The sequence below is a fragment of the Crinia signifera genome, chromosome 7 (assembly GCF_055691185.1).
Source record: "Crinia signifera chromosome 7, ASM5569118v1, whole genome shotgun sequence".
In the NCBI taxonomy this organism is placed as follows: Eukaryota; Metazoa; Chordata; class Amphibia; order Anura; family Myobatrachidae; genus Crinia; species Crinia signifera.
Genome location: NC_139223.1, coordinates 87,346,311 through 87,362,593, shown reverse-complemented (window position 1 = coordinate 87,362,593; position 16,283 = coordinate 87,346,311). Strand labels below are relative to the sequence as shown.

The following is a 16,283-nucleotide window of genomic DNA, read 5'->3' as shown; positions in this document are numbered from 1 at the left end:
AGACTGCTGACAAGAATGGCAGGTACTTGATCGTAACTGGCCTATTAGAGGACAGACTGACTACGATCGTCTCTATCTATGCCCCCAACACAAATCAGGTGGCCTTTCTTCGCAAGCTCTTCACTCTTGTACAAAAAATCACAAAAGGTTCCCTGATACTATTAGGAGACTTTAACCTGGTACTTGACCCCCGACTGGACAAATCCCGACTTCCCTCCAGCCATCAATCCCACTCCGACAACCAATCGCTAGCCCTACGTAACCTACTTTTAGAATTCGACTTGTATGACATTTGGAGAACAACATACCCCACAGGGCGGGAATACACCTTCCACTCCCAAGTCCACAACACGTACTCGAGAATTGATTATATTCTCTGTGATAAGTGGACCCTCCAACACTCCGCAGGAGTTGATATCCTCCCCATAACGTGGTCGGATCATGCCCCTGTGGTATGGCAGTGGAATTTTCGGTCCTCTAGAATCCCCCCTAGGCCCTGGCGTTTGTTCCCCCACCTACTAATAGACCCTTCTGCCAAAAGTACCATTCTAAAAGCAATAGAATCATATATGTCCAACAATAAAACGACAGACACCTCGGTGACCAATCACTGGTGCGCCTTCAAAGCGGTTACCAGAGGGGCAGCTATCCAGGCTGGAGCAACTCTGAAGCGTAAGGCCATCGAAACTCAAAAAGCCTTAGAGTCCAAACTACTTGACCTTGATGCAAGAAATAAGTCGACCCCCTCCAACTCCCTAAAACTGGAGTTGGCCTCAGTACGAAGTCAGCTCCAGAAAATACTCCTTGCCCGCACTCAATCAGCTTTAAACCGGATAAGGCATAGGTTCTATCTCGCTAGCAACAGGTCGGGCAGAATGTTAGCCCGAAAACTGCGGGCCCAACATGCTAGAAACCGAATAAAATTGATCACCTCCCCTAATAAAGAGAAAATCCAAAACCCTAAAGACATCGCTGACCAGTTCGCTGACTACTACTCCAAACTATACAATCTCTCCATGGACTCTTCCACACCACAGCCCACCCCCACTTCTATCCATAGTTTCCTAGAAAACCTACATTTCCCTTCACTTTCTCAGGAACAACTTGACCTATTAAATACCCCATGGTCCCAGATGGAGGTCCAGGCGGTCATAAAGTCACTCCCACGCAACAAAGCACCCGGACCAGATGGGTTCATAACAGATTTTTACAAGACCTTTAGTGGGGTGCTCTCTCCCTACCTCACAGACCTGTTCAACGAAATTTCCTCGGTAGGGCATACCCCCCCCCCGAACTATTAGAGGCCAGAATTGTTACCATCCCGAAACCCGGTAAGAATCCAGCCTTGTGCCAAAACTACCGCCCAATAGCCCTATTGAATAGTGACATCAAAATCTTTGCCAAATTAATAGCATCCCGAAATAACCCCTTCTTACCCTCGCTGATACACCCGGACCAGACGGGGTTTGTCCCAGGACGTCAAGCCCCGGACAATACACGGAGAGTATTTAATTTAATAGACTCACTGTCTACAGACCAGGATCTTCTCCTCATCTCACTAGATGCTGAGAAGGCATTTGACCGACTTAATTGGCAATACATGCGGGAAGTTTTATCTCGCTTTGGTTTTAAGGATCGGATATTGACATCAATTATGTCTTTATATAGCTCCCCCTCAGCCCGGGTGTTCAGTAATGGTTTTCTCTCCTCCCCCTTTAACATCACCAATGGCACAAGACAGGGATGCCCACTCTCACCCCTAATATTCGTCCTTTCCATAGAACCATTAGCTATGTCCATCCGTAACAACCCTGACATTCCTGGCCTTCGAGTAGGCACCACCGACCATAAACTAAGCCTCTTTGCGGACGACGTGCTACTATTTGTGACAGACCCCATCCATACACTCCCACACATCCACGAGACATTAGACTCCTACAGCGCAGCATCCTACTACAAGCTCAATACATCCAAAACTGACGCATTACCGATCAACCTTACAGACCACCTCCCCTTACTGAAAACCACATACACCTATAATTGGCAAGACACCTCTATAAAATATTTAGGCATCCATATCCCTGCTATCATGTCAGCTGTATTTGAGGCTAACCTCACCCCCCTTCTAACCTCCCTCGCATCACTAACCAGATCATGGTCAGCATACGAAATCTCATGGATGGGTAGGATGGCGGCATTTAAGATGTCGCTCCTGCCCAAACTAATGTACCTGTTTCGCACCATCCCATATATTTTCCCCAAGAAATCCTTGCAACAAGCTACTGCAATTCTGACGAAGTACATTTGGTCATCTAAAACCCCCGCTATTGCTCGCTCCAAAATGTCAATCCCAAGGGCATTCGGAGGACTGGACCTCCCAGACTTGTTTCAATACCAAATAGCCTGTCTCCTTGCCCCATCTAAACATTATTTTGAAAGTCCCTCATCTAGGTCCTGGGTTGATATTGAACAATACTATTCCCCCAATATTCCTCTCTGCGACCTTTTTAGGATACCTAAACACATCAGACCCCCATTGTCCACCCTTCTGCCAACGACCTCCGCTACTCTATACGCATGGGACCAATTACTTTCCTCCCTACGCGCCTCATTTTCCCTTATCAATACTCTCCCTATCACTACCGTGTCTAGGCTAATCCCTAACCTCAATCTGTCCCTCTGGAAACTCAGTGGGATCACATCCCTAGGGGATGTAGTAGACACTAATAAAATTCTCCCCTTCTCTCTACTCCAGGAAACATATTCCCTCCCCCCTCACGAGTACCTCCACTACCTACAGGTAGCACACTGGTGGAACTCTCACTTCTCCAAACGTCCCCCCTTGGACCCCCGCCACCAGACGGTCCTCTCACGACCCTCCCTGACTCTCTCCAAAGGGGACATCTCCTTTTGGTACGACACCCTGATAACCCCTGTAGAGTTCACCAAAACATCGGCCCATAGGAAATGGGAGGCGGACCTAGGCATCCAGCTCTCCGCCCCCCAATGGCGTAAGATTTTCCTATCCTCATTCACTATATCTCGCTGCCTCAACCACTCGGAGATGCATATCAAATTGATCAATCGCCTCTATCTAACTCCAGACCGCCTCCATACCTTTTGGCCAACATGTTCCAATATGTGCTGGCGACAGTGTGGCCATATAGGTACCATTTATCATATCTTTTGGTCCTGTCCCAAACTTAGGACATACTGGGGCGAAGTCTTTAAATTGATCTCTGAAGTGATTCAGCTAACCCTCTTCCCCAACCCCCTCCTAGCCCTATTCCATGTATACCCACAGGACCTCCCGACAGGGAAAACATATGTCTTAGGTCATATTCTAATAGCGGCAAGAGCAAACTTAGCTCAACAATGGAAACAGCCTTCCCCCCCCCCTCCTTCTTCAGGTTATTCTAAAGACGAACCATCATTTCCATATGGAGACCGGTTTTCAACCCTACTCTCCCAAACCCTCCTCGCCCCACACAAAGTGGGCTCCTTGGTCCACATACACAACTGTGAGGGAGGGCACTAGATTCTTTCCCCCGACTGTGCCTGATCAGTCAGCCACCCTTAGTCTGAACGAACCTCCTGATTCAGACCCTCCTTCCCCACCAACCTTTACTTAGGGATGTTAACTCTTGGTCTATGTTATAACTGACTTTGTACTGTTATATTTGAGTATAGCTCGCTCTGTGTAGCGACATTTTATGCTTGTTTGCTTTTGTGTAAAATTTATGGTGTACAAAAAGATGCACTAAATTATCTGTGACCCAGAATGCAGTCTCCCCCCATTTTTTTTCTTTATTTCTGTACCCCATATAAAAATTTGTGTTAATAAAAATTTATTGATGGAAAAAAAACCATCTCTCATCTCCTCTGTACAGGTACATGAATGCCATTTTCCAAAACCTGATGCTTTTCATTTAAAAGAACAGTCTGCAATGGGAATGTGTTTTGTTACTGGGAGCCTACAACATCCCCCACCTTTAATCAGATAAGCTGAGCAATGTGTGCAAACACCAACCCCTCCCCCTCCCCCTGTACCAGCTGACCCAAACTTTCCTTTAAAATGGGACATTTGGAGAAGCCTGGCCAAGGCTTGCCTGGCATCATCTGAAGCAAGTCATCTAAAGCAAGCAATGAGTTAGAACTGGAATGAAGTTTTAAAACCATCTCTCATCTCCTCTGTACAGGTACATGAATGCCATTTTCCAAAACCTGATGCTTTTCATTTAAAAGAACAGTCTGCAATGGGAATGTGTTTTGTTACTGGGAGCCTACAACATCCCCCACCTTTAATCAGATAAGCTGAGCAATGTGTGCAAACACCAACCCCTCCCCCTGTACCAGCTGACCCAAACTTTCCTTTAAAATGGGACATTTGGAGAAGCCTGGCCAAGGCTTGCCTGGCATCATCTGAAGCAAGTCATCTAAAGCAAGCAATGAGTTAGAACTGGAATGAAGTTTTAAAACCATCTCTCATCTCCTCTGTACAGGTACATGAATGCCATTTTCCAAAACCTGATGCTTTTCATTTAAAAGAACAGTCTGCAATGGGAATGTGTTTTGTTACTGGGAGCCTACAACATCCCCCACCTTTAATCAGATAAGCTGAGCAATGTGTGCAAACACCAACCCCTCCCCCTGTACCAGCTGACCCAAACTTTCCTTTAAAATGGGACATTTGGAGAAGCCTGGCCAAGGCTTGCCTGGCATCATCTGAAGCAAGTCATCTAAAGCAAGCAATGAGTTAGAACTGGAATGAAGTTTTAAAACCATCTCTCATCTCCTCTGTACAGGTACATGAATGCCATTTTCCAAAACCTGATGCTTTTCATTTAAAAGAACAGTCTGCAATGGGAATGTGTTTTGTTACTGGGAGCCTACAACATCCCCCACCTTTAATCAGATAAGCTGAGCAATGTGTGCAAACACCAACCCCTCCCCCTGTACCAGCTGACCCAAACTTTCTTTTAAAATCGGACATTTGGAGAAGCCTGGCCAAGGCTTGCCTGGCATCATCTGAAGCAAGTCATCTAAAGCAAGCAATGAGTTAGAACTGGAATGAAGTTTTAAAACCATTTCTCATCTCCTCTGTACAGGTACATGAATGCCATTTTCCAAAACCTGATGCTTTTCATTTAAAAGAACAGTCTGCAATGGGAATGTGTTTTGTTACTGGGAGCCTACAACATCCCCCACCTTTAATCAGATAAGCTGAGCAATGTGTGCAAACACCAACCCCTCCCCCTGTACCAGCTGACCCAAACTTTCCTTTAAAATGGGACATTTGGAGAAGCCTGGCCAAGGCTTGCCTGGCATCATCTGAAGCAAGTCATCTAAAGCAAGCAATGAGTTAGAACTGGAATGAAGTTTTAAAACCATCTCTCATCTCCTCTGTACAGGTACATGAATGCCATTTTCCAAAACCTGATGCTTTTCATTTAAAAGAACAGTCTGCAATGGGAATATGTTTTGTTACTGGGAGCCTACAACATCCCCCACCTTTAATCAGATAAGCTGAGCAATGTGTGCAAACACCAACCCCTCCCCCTGTACCAGCTGACCCAAACTTTCCTTTAAAATGGGACATTTGGAGAAGCCTGGCCAAGGCTTGCCTGGCATCATCTGAAGCAAGTCATCTAAAGCAAGCAATGAGTTAGAACTGGAATGAAGTTTTAAAACCATCTCTCATCTCCTCTGTACAGGTACATGAATGCCATTTTCCAAAACCTGATGCTTTTCATTTAAAAGAACAGTCTGCAATGGGAATGTGTTTTGTTACTGGGAGCCTACAACATCCCCCACCTTTAATCAGATAAGCTGAGCAATGTGTGCAAACACCAACCCCTCCCCCTGTACCAGCTGACCCAAACTTTCCTTTAAAATGGGACATTTGAAGAAGCCTGGCCAAGGCTTGCCTGGCATCATCTGAAGCAAGTCATCTAAAGCAAGCAATGAGTTAGAACTGGAATGAAGTTTTAAAACCATCTCTCATCTCCTCTGTACAGGTACATGAATGCCATTTTCCAAAACCTGATGCTTTTCATTTAAAAGAACAGTCTGCAATGGGAATGTGTTTTGTTACTGGGAGCCTACAACATCCCCCACCTTTAATCAGATAAGCTGAGCAATGTGTGCAAACACCAACCCCTCCCCCTGTACCAGCTGACCCAAACTTTCCTTTAAAATGGGACATTTGAAGAAGCCTGGCCAAGGCTTGCCTGGCATCATCTGAAGCAAGTCATCTAAAGCAAGCAATGAGTTAGAACTGGAATGAAGTTTTAAAACCATCTCTCATCTCCTCTGTACAGGTACATGAATGCCATTTTCCAAAACCTGATGCTTTTCATTTAAAAGAACAGTCTGCAATGGGAATGTGTTTTGTTACTGGGAGCCTACAACATCCCCCACCTTTAATCAGATAAGCTGAGCAATGTGTGCAAACACCAACCCCTCCCCCTGTACCAGCTGACCCAAACTTTCTTTTAAAATGGGACATTTGGAGAAGCCTGGCCAAGGCTTGCCTGGCATCATCTGAAGCAAGTCATCTAAAGCAAGCAATGAGTTAGAACTGGAATGAAGTTTTAAAACCATTTCTCATCTCCTCTGTACAGGTACATGAATGCCATTTTCCAAAACCTGATGCTTTTCATTTAAAAGAACAGTCTGCAATGGGAATGTGTTTTGTTACTGGGAGCCTACAACATCCCCCACCTTTAATCAGATAAGCTGAGCAATGTGTGCAAACACCAACCCCTCCCCCTCCCCCTGTACCAGCTGACCCAAACTTTCCTTTAAAATGGGACATTTGGAGAAGCCTGGCCAAGGCTTGCCTGGCATCATCTGAAGCAAGTCATCTAAAGCAAGCAATGAGTTAGAACTGGAATGAAGTTTTAAAACCATCTCTCATCTCCTCTGTACAGGTACATGAATGCCATTTTCCAAAACCTGATGCTTTTCATTTAAAAGAACAGTCTGCAATGGGAATGTGTTTTGTTACTGGGAGCCTACAACATCCCCCACCTTTAATCAGATAAGCTGAGCAATGTGTGCAAACACCAACCCCTCCCCCTGTACCAGCTGACCCAAACTTTCCTTTAAAATGGGACATTTGGAGAAGCCTGGCCAAGGCTTGCCTGGCATCATCTGAAGCAAGTCATCTAAAGCAAGCAATGAGTTAGAACTGGAATGAAGTTTTAAAACCATCTCTCATCTCCTCTGTACAGGTACATGAATGCCATTTTCCAAAACCTGATGCTTTTCATTTAAAAGAACAGTCTGCAATGGGAATGTGTTTTGTTACTGGGAGCCTACAACATCCCCCACCTTTAATCAGATAAGCTGAGCAATGTGTGCAAACACCAACCCCTCCCCCTGTACCAGCTGACCCAAACTTTCTTTTAAAATGGGACATTTGGAGAAGCCTGGCCAAGGCTTGCCTGGCATCATCTGAAGCAAGTCATCTAAAGCAAGCAATGAGTTAGAACTGGAATGAAGTTTTAAAACCATTTCTCATCTCCTCTGTACAGGTACATGAATGCCATTTTCCAAAACCTGATGCTTTTCATTTAAAAGAACAGTCTGCAATGGGAATGTGTTTTGTTACTGGGAGCCTACAACATCCCCCACCTTTAATCAGATAAGCTGAGCAATGTGTGCAAACACCAACCCCTCCCCCTCCCCCTGTACCAGCTGACCCAAACTTTCCTTTAAAATGGGACATTTGGAGAAGCCTGGCCAAGGCTTGCCTGGCATCATCTGAAGCAAGTCATCTAAAGCAAGCAATGAGTTAGAACTGGAATGAAGTTTTAAAACCATCTCTCATCTCCTCTGTACAGGTACATGAATGCCATTTTCCAAAACCTGATGCTTTTCATTTAAAAGAACAGTCTGCAATGGGAATGTGTTTTGTTACTGGGAGCCTACAACATCCCCCACCTTTAATCAGATAAGCTGAGCAATGTGTGCAAACACCAACCCCTCCCCCTGTACCAGCTGACCCAAACTTTCCTTTAAAATGGGACATTTGGAGAAGCCTGGCCAAGGCTTGCCTGGCATCATCTGAAGCAAGTCATCTAAAGCAAGCAATGAGTTAGAACTGGAATGAAGTTTTAAAACCATCTCTCATCTCCTCTGTACAGGTACATGAATGCCATTTTCCAAAACCTGATGCTTTTCATTTAAAAGAACAGTCTGCAATGGGAATGTGTTTTGTTACTGGGAGCCTACAACATCCCCCACCTTTAATCAGATAAGCTGAGCAATGTGTGCAAACACCAACCCCTCCCCCTGTACCAGCTGACCCAAACTTTCCTTTAAAATGGGACATTTGGAGAAGCCTGGCCAAGGCTTGCCTGGCATCATCTGAAGCAAGTCATCTAAAGCAAGCAATGAGTTAGAACTGGAATGAAGTTTTAAAACCATCTCTCATCTCCTCTGTACAGGTACATGAATGCCATTTTCCAAAACCTGATGCTTTTCATTTAAAAGAACAGTCTGCAATGGGAATGTGTTTTGTTACTGGGAGCCTACAACATCCCCCACCTTTAATCAGATAAGCTGAGCAATGTGTGCAAACACCAACCCCTCCCCCTGTACCAGCTGACCCAAACTTTCTTTTAAAATCGGACATTTGGAGAAGCCTGGCCAAGGCTTGCCTGGCATCATCTGAAGCAAGTCATCTAAAGCAAGCAATGAGTTAGAACTGGAATGAAGTTTTAAAACCATTTCTCATCTCCTCTGTACAGGTACATGAATGCCATTTTCCAAAACCTGATGCTTTTCATTTAAAAGAACAGTCTGCAATGGGAATGTGTTTTGTTACTGGGAGCCTACAACATCCCCCACCTTTAATCAGATAAGCTGAGCAATGTGTGCAAACACCAACCCCTCCCCCTGTACCAGCTGACCCAAACTTTCCTTTAAAATGGGACATTTGGAGAAGCCTGGCCAAGGCTTGCCTGGCATCATCTGAAGCAAGTCATCTAAAGCAAGCAATGAGTTAGAACTGGAATGAAGTTTTAAAACCATCTCTCATCTCCTCTGTACAGGTACATGAATGCCATTTTCCAAAACCTGATGCTTTTCATTTAAAAGAACAGTCTGCAATGGGAATATGTTTTGTTACTGGGAGCCTACAACATCCCCCACCTTTAATCAGATAAGCTGAGCAATGTGTGCAAACACCACCCCCTCCCCCTGTACCAGCTGACCCAAACTTTCCTTTAAAATGGGACATTTGGAGAAGCCTGGCCAAGGCTTGCCTGGCATCATCTGAAGCAAGTCATCTAAAGCAAGCAATGAGTTAGAACTGGAATGAAGTTTTAAAACCATCTCTCATCTCCTCTGTACAGGTACATGAATGCCATTTTCCAAAACCTGATGCTTTTCATTTAAAAGAACAGTCTGCAATGGGAATGTGTTTTGTTACTGGGAGCCTACAACATCCCCCACCTTTAATCAGATAAGCTGAGCAATGTGTGCAAACACCAACCCCTCCCCCTGTACCAGCTGACCCAAACTTTCCTTTAAAATGGGACATTTGAAGAAGCCTGGCCAAGGCTTGCCTGGCATCATCTGAAGCAAGTCATCTAAAGCAAGCAATGAGTTAGAACTGGAATGAAGTTTTAAAACCATCTCTCATCTCCTCTGTACAGGTACATGAATGCCATTTTCCAAAACCTGATGCTTTTCATTTAAAAGAACAGTCTGCAATGGGAATGTGTTTTGTTACTGGGAGCCTACAACATCCCCCACCTTTAATCAGATAAGCTGAGCAATGTGTGCAAACACCAACCCCTCCCCCTGTACCAGCTGACCCAAACTTTCCTTTAAAATGGGACATTTGAAGAAGCCTGGCCAAGGCTTGCCTGGCATCATCTGAAGCAAGTCATCTAAAGCAAGCAATGAGTTAGAACTGGAATGAAGTTTTAAAACCATCTCTCATCTCCTCTGTACAGGTACATGAATGCCATTTTCCAAAACCTGATGCTTTTCATTTAAAAGAACAGTCTGCAATGGGAATGTGTTTTGTTACTGGGAGCCTACAACATCCCCCACCTTTAATCAGATAAGCTGAGCAATGTGTGCAAACACCAACCCCTCCCCCTGTACCAGCTGACCCAAACTTTCTTTTAAAATGGGACATTTGGAGAAGCCTGGCCAAGGCTTGCCTGGCATCATCTGAAGCAAGTCATCTAAAGCAAGCAATGAGTTAGAACTGGAATGAAGTTTTAAAACCATTTCTCATCTCCTCTGTACAGGTACATGAATGCCATTTTCCAAAACCTGATGCTTTTCATTTAAAAGAACAGTCTGCAATGGGAATGTGTTTTGTTACTGGGAGCCTACTACATCCCCCACCTTTAATCAGATAAGCTGAGCAATGTGTGCAAACACCAACCCCTCCCCCTGTACCAGCTGACCCAAACTTTCCTTTAAAATGGGACATTTGGAGAAGCCTGGCCAAGGCTTGCCTGGCATCATCTGAAGCAAGTCATCTAAAGCAAGCAATGAGTTAGAACTGGAATGAAGTTTTAAAACCATCTCTCATCTCCTCTGTACAGGTACATGAATGCCATTTTCCAAAACCTGATGCTTTTCATTTAAAAGAACAGTCTGCAATGGGAATGTGTTTTGTTACTGGGAGCCTACAACATCCCCCACCTTTAATCAGATAAGCTGAGCAATGTGTGCAAACACCAACCCCTCCCCCTGTACCAGCTGACCCAAACTTTCCTTTAAAATGGGACATTTGGAGAAGCCTGGCCAAGGCTTGCCTGGCATCATCTGAAGCAAGTCATCTAAAGCAAGCAATGAGTTAGAACTGGAATGAAGTTTTAAAACCATCTCTCATCTCCTCTGTACAGGTACATGAATGCCATTTTCCAAAACCTGATGCTTTTCATTTAAAAGAACAGTCTGCAATGGGAATGTGTTTTGTTACTGGGAGCCTACAACATCCCCCACCTTTAATCAGATAAGCTGAGCAATGTGTGCAAACACCAACCCCTCCCCCTGTACCAGCTGACCCAAACTTTCCTTTAAAATGGGACATTTGGAGAAGCCTGGCCAAGGCTTGCCTGGCATCATCTGAAGCAAGTCATCTAAAGCAAGCAATGAGTTAGAACTAGAATGAAGTTTTAAAACCATCTCTCATCTCCTCTGTACAGGTACATGAATGCCATTTTCCAAAACCTGATGCTTTTCATTTAAAAGAACAGTCTGCAATGGGAATGTGTTTTGTTACTGGGAGCCTACAACATCCCCCACCTTTAATCAGATAAGCTGAGCAATGTGTGCAAACACCAACCCCTCCCCCTGTACCAGCTGACCCAAACTTTCCTTTAAAATGGGACATTTGGAGAAGCCTGGCCAAGGCTTGCCTGGCATCATCTGAAGCAAGTCATCTAAAGCAAGCAATGAGTTAGAACTGGAGTTTGGACTGGATTTGGACATAAACCGAAACACTGCCATGTTTTATTTTTGCTTTTCCCAAGATACCATCTATCTCAGCCTCTGAGGAAAGCTATGTATTACTCTTTGTTTTACTGTTTCTTTACCATGATCATCATCATATACCTCTGCCCCCACTGTATGCAAAGCCTGTATGCTGTATATTCGCTGGTTGCACACCCCGCCAGCAACAAGCTGGCAGGGTGTGCCAGCTTTGGAAGAAAAGTGCTACATAAATACAAATATTATTACTGCTGCCTCTGAGCAGCATGATCAAGATGGCGCCGCTGATGGCTGCCTAGGCACTGTTCAGCTCGGTGGTGTGATAACTGTACTGTCTCTGCTTAATGTTACCTACCTGGCTGTAGCAGTGACCAGTGGCGCTGCTGATGGCTGCCTAGGCACTGTGCAACTCGGTGGGCATGTGTTCCCCCCATGTAATGTCTTAATGTAATATATGTAATGCCTTCCCCCCCCCCCCTTCATCCCTGCTTGATGCTGCACTGTAAATCCACAAAAGATTCCTAGTGTGCGCAAGCATACATGGCCAATAAAGTTGATTCTATTCTATTCTATTCTGAAGGTGCAAAATTAGTAAAAACTAGAAATCCTTCTGTAATCCGGCAAAATCGATAATCCGGCATGGCATTGGAACCAATCATGCCGGAAAATCTGTTTTGTACCTGTAGTAATGTATACCAATATATATGTGCAATTATTTTTACAGGTAATTTATAATTTTTATTACAATATATATATATATTTTTTTTTAAATCTGGTTGCCAAAAGATTCTCTGGTACTTGTTTCCTAGCACGGCGCCCAGATTTTCTACTTACACAAACATAGTGAAATCGCATCGCATGGGCCATTTTAGTGCCGTGCGATACGATGCGATTTTTTTATGTCATTTATTCACTGCTCTGTATGCCCCAGGGGATCGCATCACACCTCCCGCAAAATCGCATGCGATTTTATAGGGTGTGTGATGCCATTACATTACCTATAAAATAATATCATTGTATGACATACAATGATGTTTTACCCACCCCCCACTATCCACGCCACCCCGAAATGTGTGGCGAGTGCAGCGGAACGCGTCCTCCGACGTTCTCATACCCCCACTATCCACGTCGGCTTGGAGTAGATTGTATATAGTGTGGCAAACGCAGCGAGCCACCGAGTCCGAAGCGTGGCGAGCACACGCGGATTACTTTATATGTATAACGCGTCCGCTCGCCACGCTTCGGGCTCGGTGGCTCGCCGCTCTATATAAAATCAACTCTACACCGACGTGGATAGTGGGGGTATGAAAATGTCGGACGCATTCCGCCGCCGCTTGTCACGCTTCGGGGTGGCGTGGATAGTGGGGGGAGTGCCTAAAACCTCTTGGTATGTCATACAATCACATTATTGTAGAGCAGTGAATAATTGACATTAAAAAATGCGATTTTACTATGCAGAAAAGCCCACTAAGCAATTAGCTTAGTGGGCGCCGTGCTAGGAAACAAGTACCGATTCTCTTAATGCTTCATACACACTGGGCAATTATGCCCAGCGTGTATGGACAGCGATGACCTCTGTTATTGCTAGGGGGAAAGCAGCTCAGTTCATAGACAATGAGCCGCTCTCCCCCTGCCCGGCGCTGTCAGCGGGGGAGCGGACTGCTTTGCATAGCACAGCGCTATGCAAAGTCCTCCACAAAGCTTTTGTTTTCCCCGCGATGATGCTCATTGCCGGGCCGTACATACTGGGCGGCTTTCAGCTCAAATCGCCCAGTGTGTATGGGCCTCGAGTCATTTTAGTGTCAGGATTTTATGATGTCCAATGAAAAATTAGTTTAAGAGAAAAATAGAAATGTGACTGAAAGGCGTGCCATGTTAGAATGTTTTAATTTCTGAAAGACGTGCAATGGAGTTTAGCTTCAAAACCAAAATATATTTATGTCTCATGGATGGATGAGCATCATAGGTCTTCTTATACATATAGCCACTCCCATATTGGGCAGAGTGCAAAATACACGTGTTGGCATGTGTGTAATTGGATGCTGATGGAATGTACTTACTATGCCATCATCTGAAATCCCACCATTACACCATTACAAGAGATTCCAAAGCCAAACACCCTTCAGTCGACATCTCGATCATAAGTATGCCTGGGTAGTGTTAGGTAAGGGTGGTGGAGGGGAGGTTATAGTTAGGGGGAAGGTTAGGCACTAAAAAGAGGGGGTTAGGCTTAGGCAATTAGGGAGGAGCATTAGAGTTAAAAATCAATAAAAATTAAATAATAAAAAAAGGGAGTTAGGCACTAAGGGGGAGGGTTAGGTACTAACAGAGATAATTAGGATGCAAGGGGGAGGGTTGGGTACTAACAGGGATGATTAGGATGCAAAGGCATAGGCAAATCTAGAATTATGGTTATGGGTGGTCCCAGATTTAGATAAAATAGCAGGGGGACCTTTGCGCGGCGCAGCCGCGTGGCAAAAGGGGGCATGGCCTCATGGGAAGGAGGCGTGGCATCACAAAAAGGGGTGTGGTATTACACTTTAGACCATACACAGTAATGCCCATTACACATTTGAGCAAACTCCATAATACCCATTACACATAAAGCCACACACCGTAATGCCAATTACACATAAGGCCACACACCATAATGCCCATTACACATTGTGCCACACATCATGATGCCCATTACATACTATGCCCATATGTAATGCCCATTACATATTTGCCACATAAGTGCTGCTTACCTACGTGCTCATTGCTAGGGGGTTCTTGCTTGATGGCACCATAGTACCCATTAAACATGATGCTGCACACCATAGTACCCATTACACATGATGCCGCACACATAAAGTCCCATACACGTGATGCTGCACACATAATGCTGCTTACACATGATGCTGCACATTATAATGCCCCTTACACATTAAGCCACACATTATGCGTAATGCCCCCACATACCTCCACTTGTAGTGTCCCTTAAGCAATTCCCCCAAAAGTGCCACTTACTGTAAATTTTTATATGAGCCTTCGCTGCTGCTGCAGGGAGAGATGGAGAGCAGTGCAGCTGCTTCTATGGGGAGAGGAGCAGAGCGCAGCGCAGAGCACGCTCCAACTCCCTTCCTGGTGTCCCCTCTAGCCGAGTGGACATTTTAAATATTGTGCGCGCTGTTGTTGTGCGTGACATCGGGGGAGCACGCCAGGCACCAACACCACATGATTAAAGGGGGGGCGGGCTGAGGTGAAAGCGGGGAGAAGAATTGGAGCTGAAGCTGCAGGGGTGACAGTCATTGGCATCTGGGTAGAGAGCAGGGGGCTGCCCGGCTGTATTCAGAGCACTGCAGGTCACGGCTGTTTGAAATAATACCCCTTTTACAACAGAAATTGCAGGGATTTACCCGGGAATATGGTCCCAGGATCATTCAGGGACATTCCCAGGCTGACCCCTTATACACCAGTCTAGTCCCTGCATTTTCTGGTGTGAGGGGGAGAGACAACCACTCCCCTCTCCCTACCCCCTTTTAACCAACCAGCTATATCTTCGGAACCAACTGACCCATTTACATGAGACCAGTATCATATTGAAGAACTTTTGAATTGGCTTCAAATGATTTTAGTCCCGTGAAACTGGGCTGTTTTGTTCCAGAGAAATCTGCCCTCAAAGAACATAAACAGTCATGAAATTACATTTAAGAAATGAAAAAAAAACTGTTTAACCTCAATATCCCTGGAAACAATTAACCCATATGGATCCAGCCTGGTATCAGATTGAAGGCCCAGCTATCTGGGTTCAACTGAGATCAACCTCGAGCGTCAGTGATGCCTAAGGGGGAACTGGCAGCCGTTGAACTGCGTGGGTGTCGGAATTAGCGGGTCCCATGTTATCCTATAGGGAAAACGTTCCAGTTTTGCCTGGCCGTATCTCCGGTTTACCAGGGGGCTAGAGACACGGGGCTGGGCTCGTTGGAAAGCCCCATCCCTCAGCTACAAAATGGGCTAATGGCTGGTCCTGTGCACCCCCCGGACCACCCCCTAGATTCGCCTATGTGCAAGGGGGAGGGTTAGGTACTAACAGAGATGATTAGGATTCAAGAGGGAGGGTTAGCATTGGGAACTAAAAAGGTGTGGGGTTAGGCTGCAGGTAGGGGCAGAGGGTAAGTATACTTGGAGGAAGGTACGGGGTTAGGCTGCAGGTAGGGGGAGAGGGTAAGTATACTTGGAGGAAGGTACGGGGTTAGGCTGCAGGTAGGAGGAGAGGGTAAGTATACTTGGAGGAAGGTACGGGGTTAGGCTGCAGGTAGGGGGAGAGGGTAAGTATACTTGGAGGAAGGTATGGGGTTAGGCTGCAGGTAGGGGGAGAGGGTAAGTATACTTGGAGGAAGGTACAGGGTTAGGCTGCAGGTAGGGGGAGAGGGTAAGTATACTTGGAGGAAGGTATGGGGTTAGGCTGCAGGTAGGGGGAGAGGGTAAGTATACTTGGAGGAAGGTACGGGGTTAGGCTGCAGGTAGGGGGAGAGGGTAAGTATACTTGGAGGAAGGTATGGGGTTAGGCTGCAGGTAGGAGGAGAGGGTAAGTATACTTGGAGGAAGGTACGGGGTTAGGCTGCAGGTAGGGGCAGAGGGTAAGTATACTTGGAGGAAGGTACGGGGTTAGGCTGCAGGTAGGGGCAGAGGGTAAGTATACTTGGAGGAAGGTACGGGGTTAGGGTGCAGGTAGGGGGAGAGGGTAAGTATACTTGGAGGAAGGTATGGGGTTAGGCTGCAGGTAGGAGGAGAGGGTAAGTATACTTGGAGGAAGGTACGGGGTTAGGCTGCAG

At 45.6% G+C, this 16,283-nt stretch overlaps 1 protein-coding gene across 3 annotated transcripts in view; it reads left to right on the top strand.

The window, feature by feature from the left end:
* CARD11 (caspase recruitment domain family member 11) overlaps nt 1-16,283 on the top strand; it is a 167,208-nt gene that overhangs the window by 148,460 nt on the left and 2,465 nt on the right. The gene's annotated exons all lie outside the window — the stretch shown is intronic.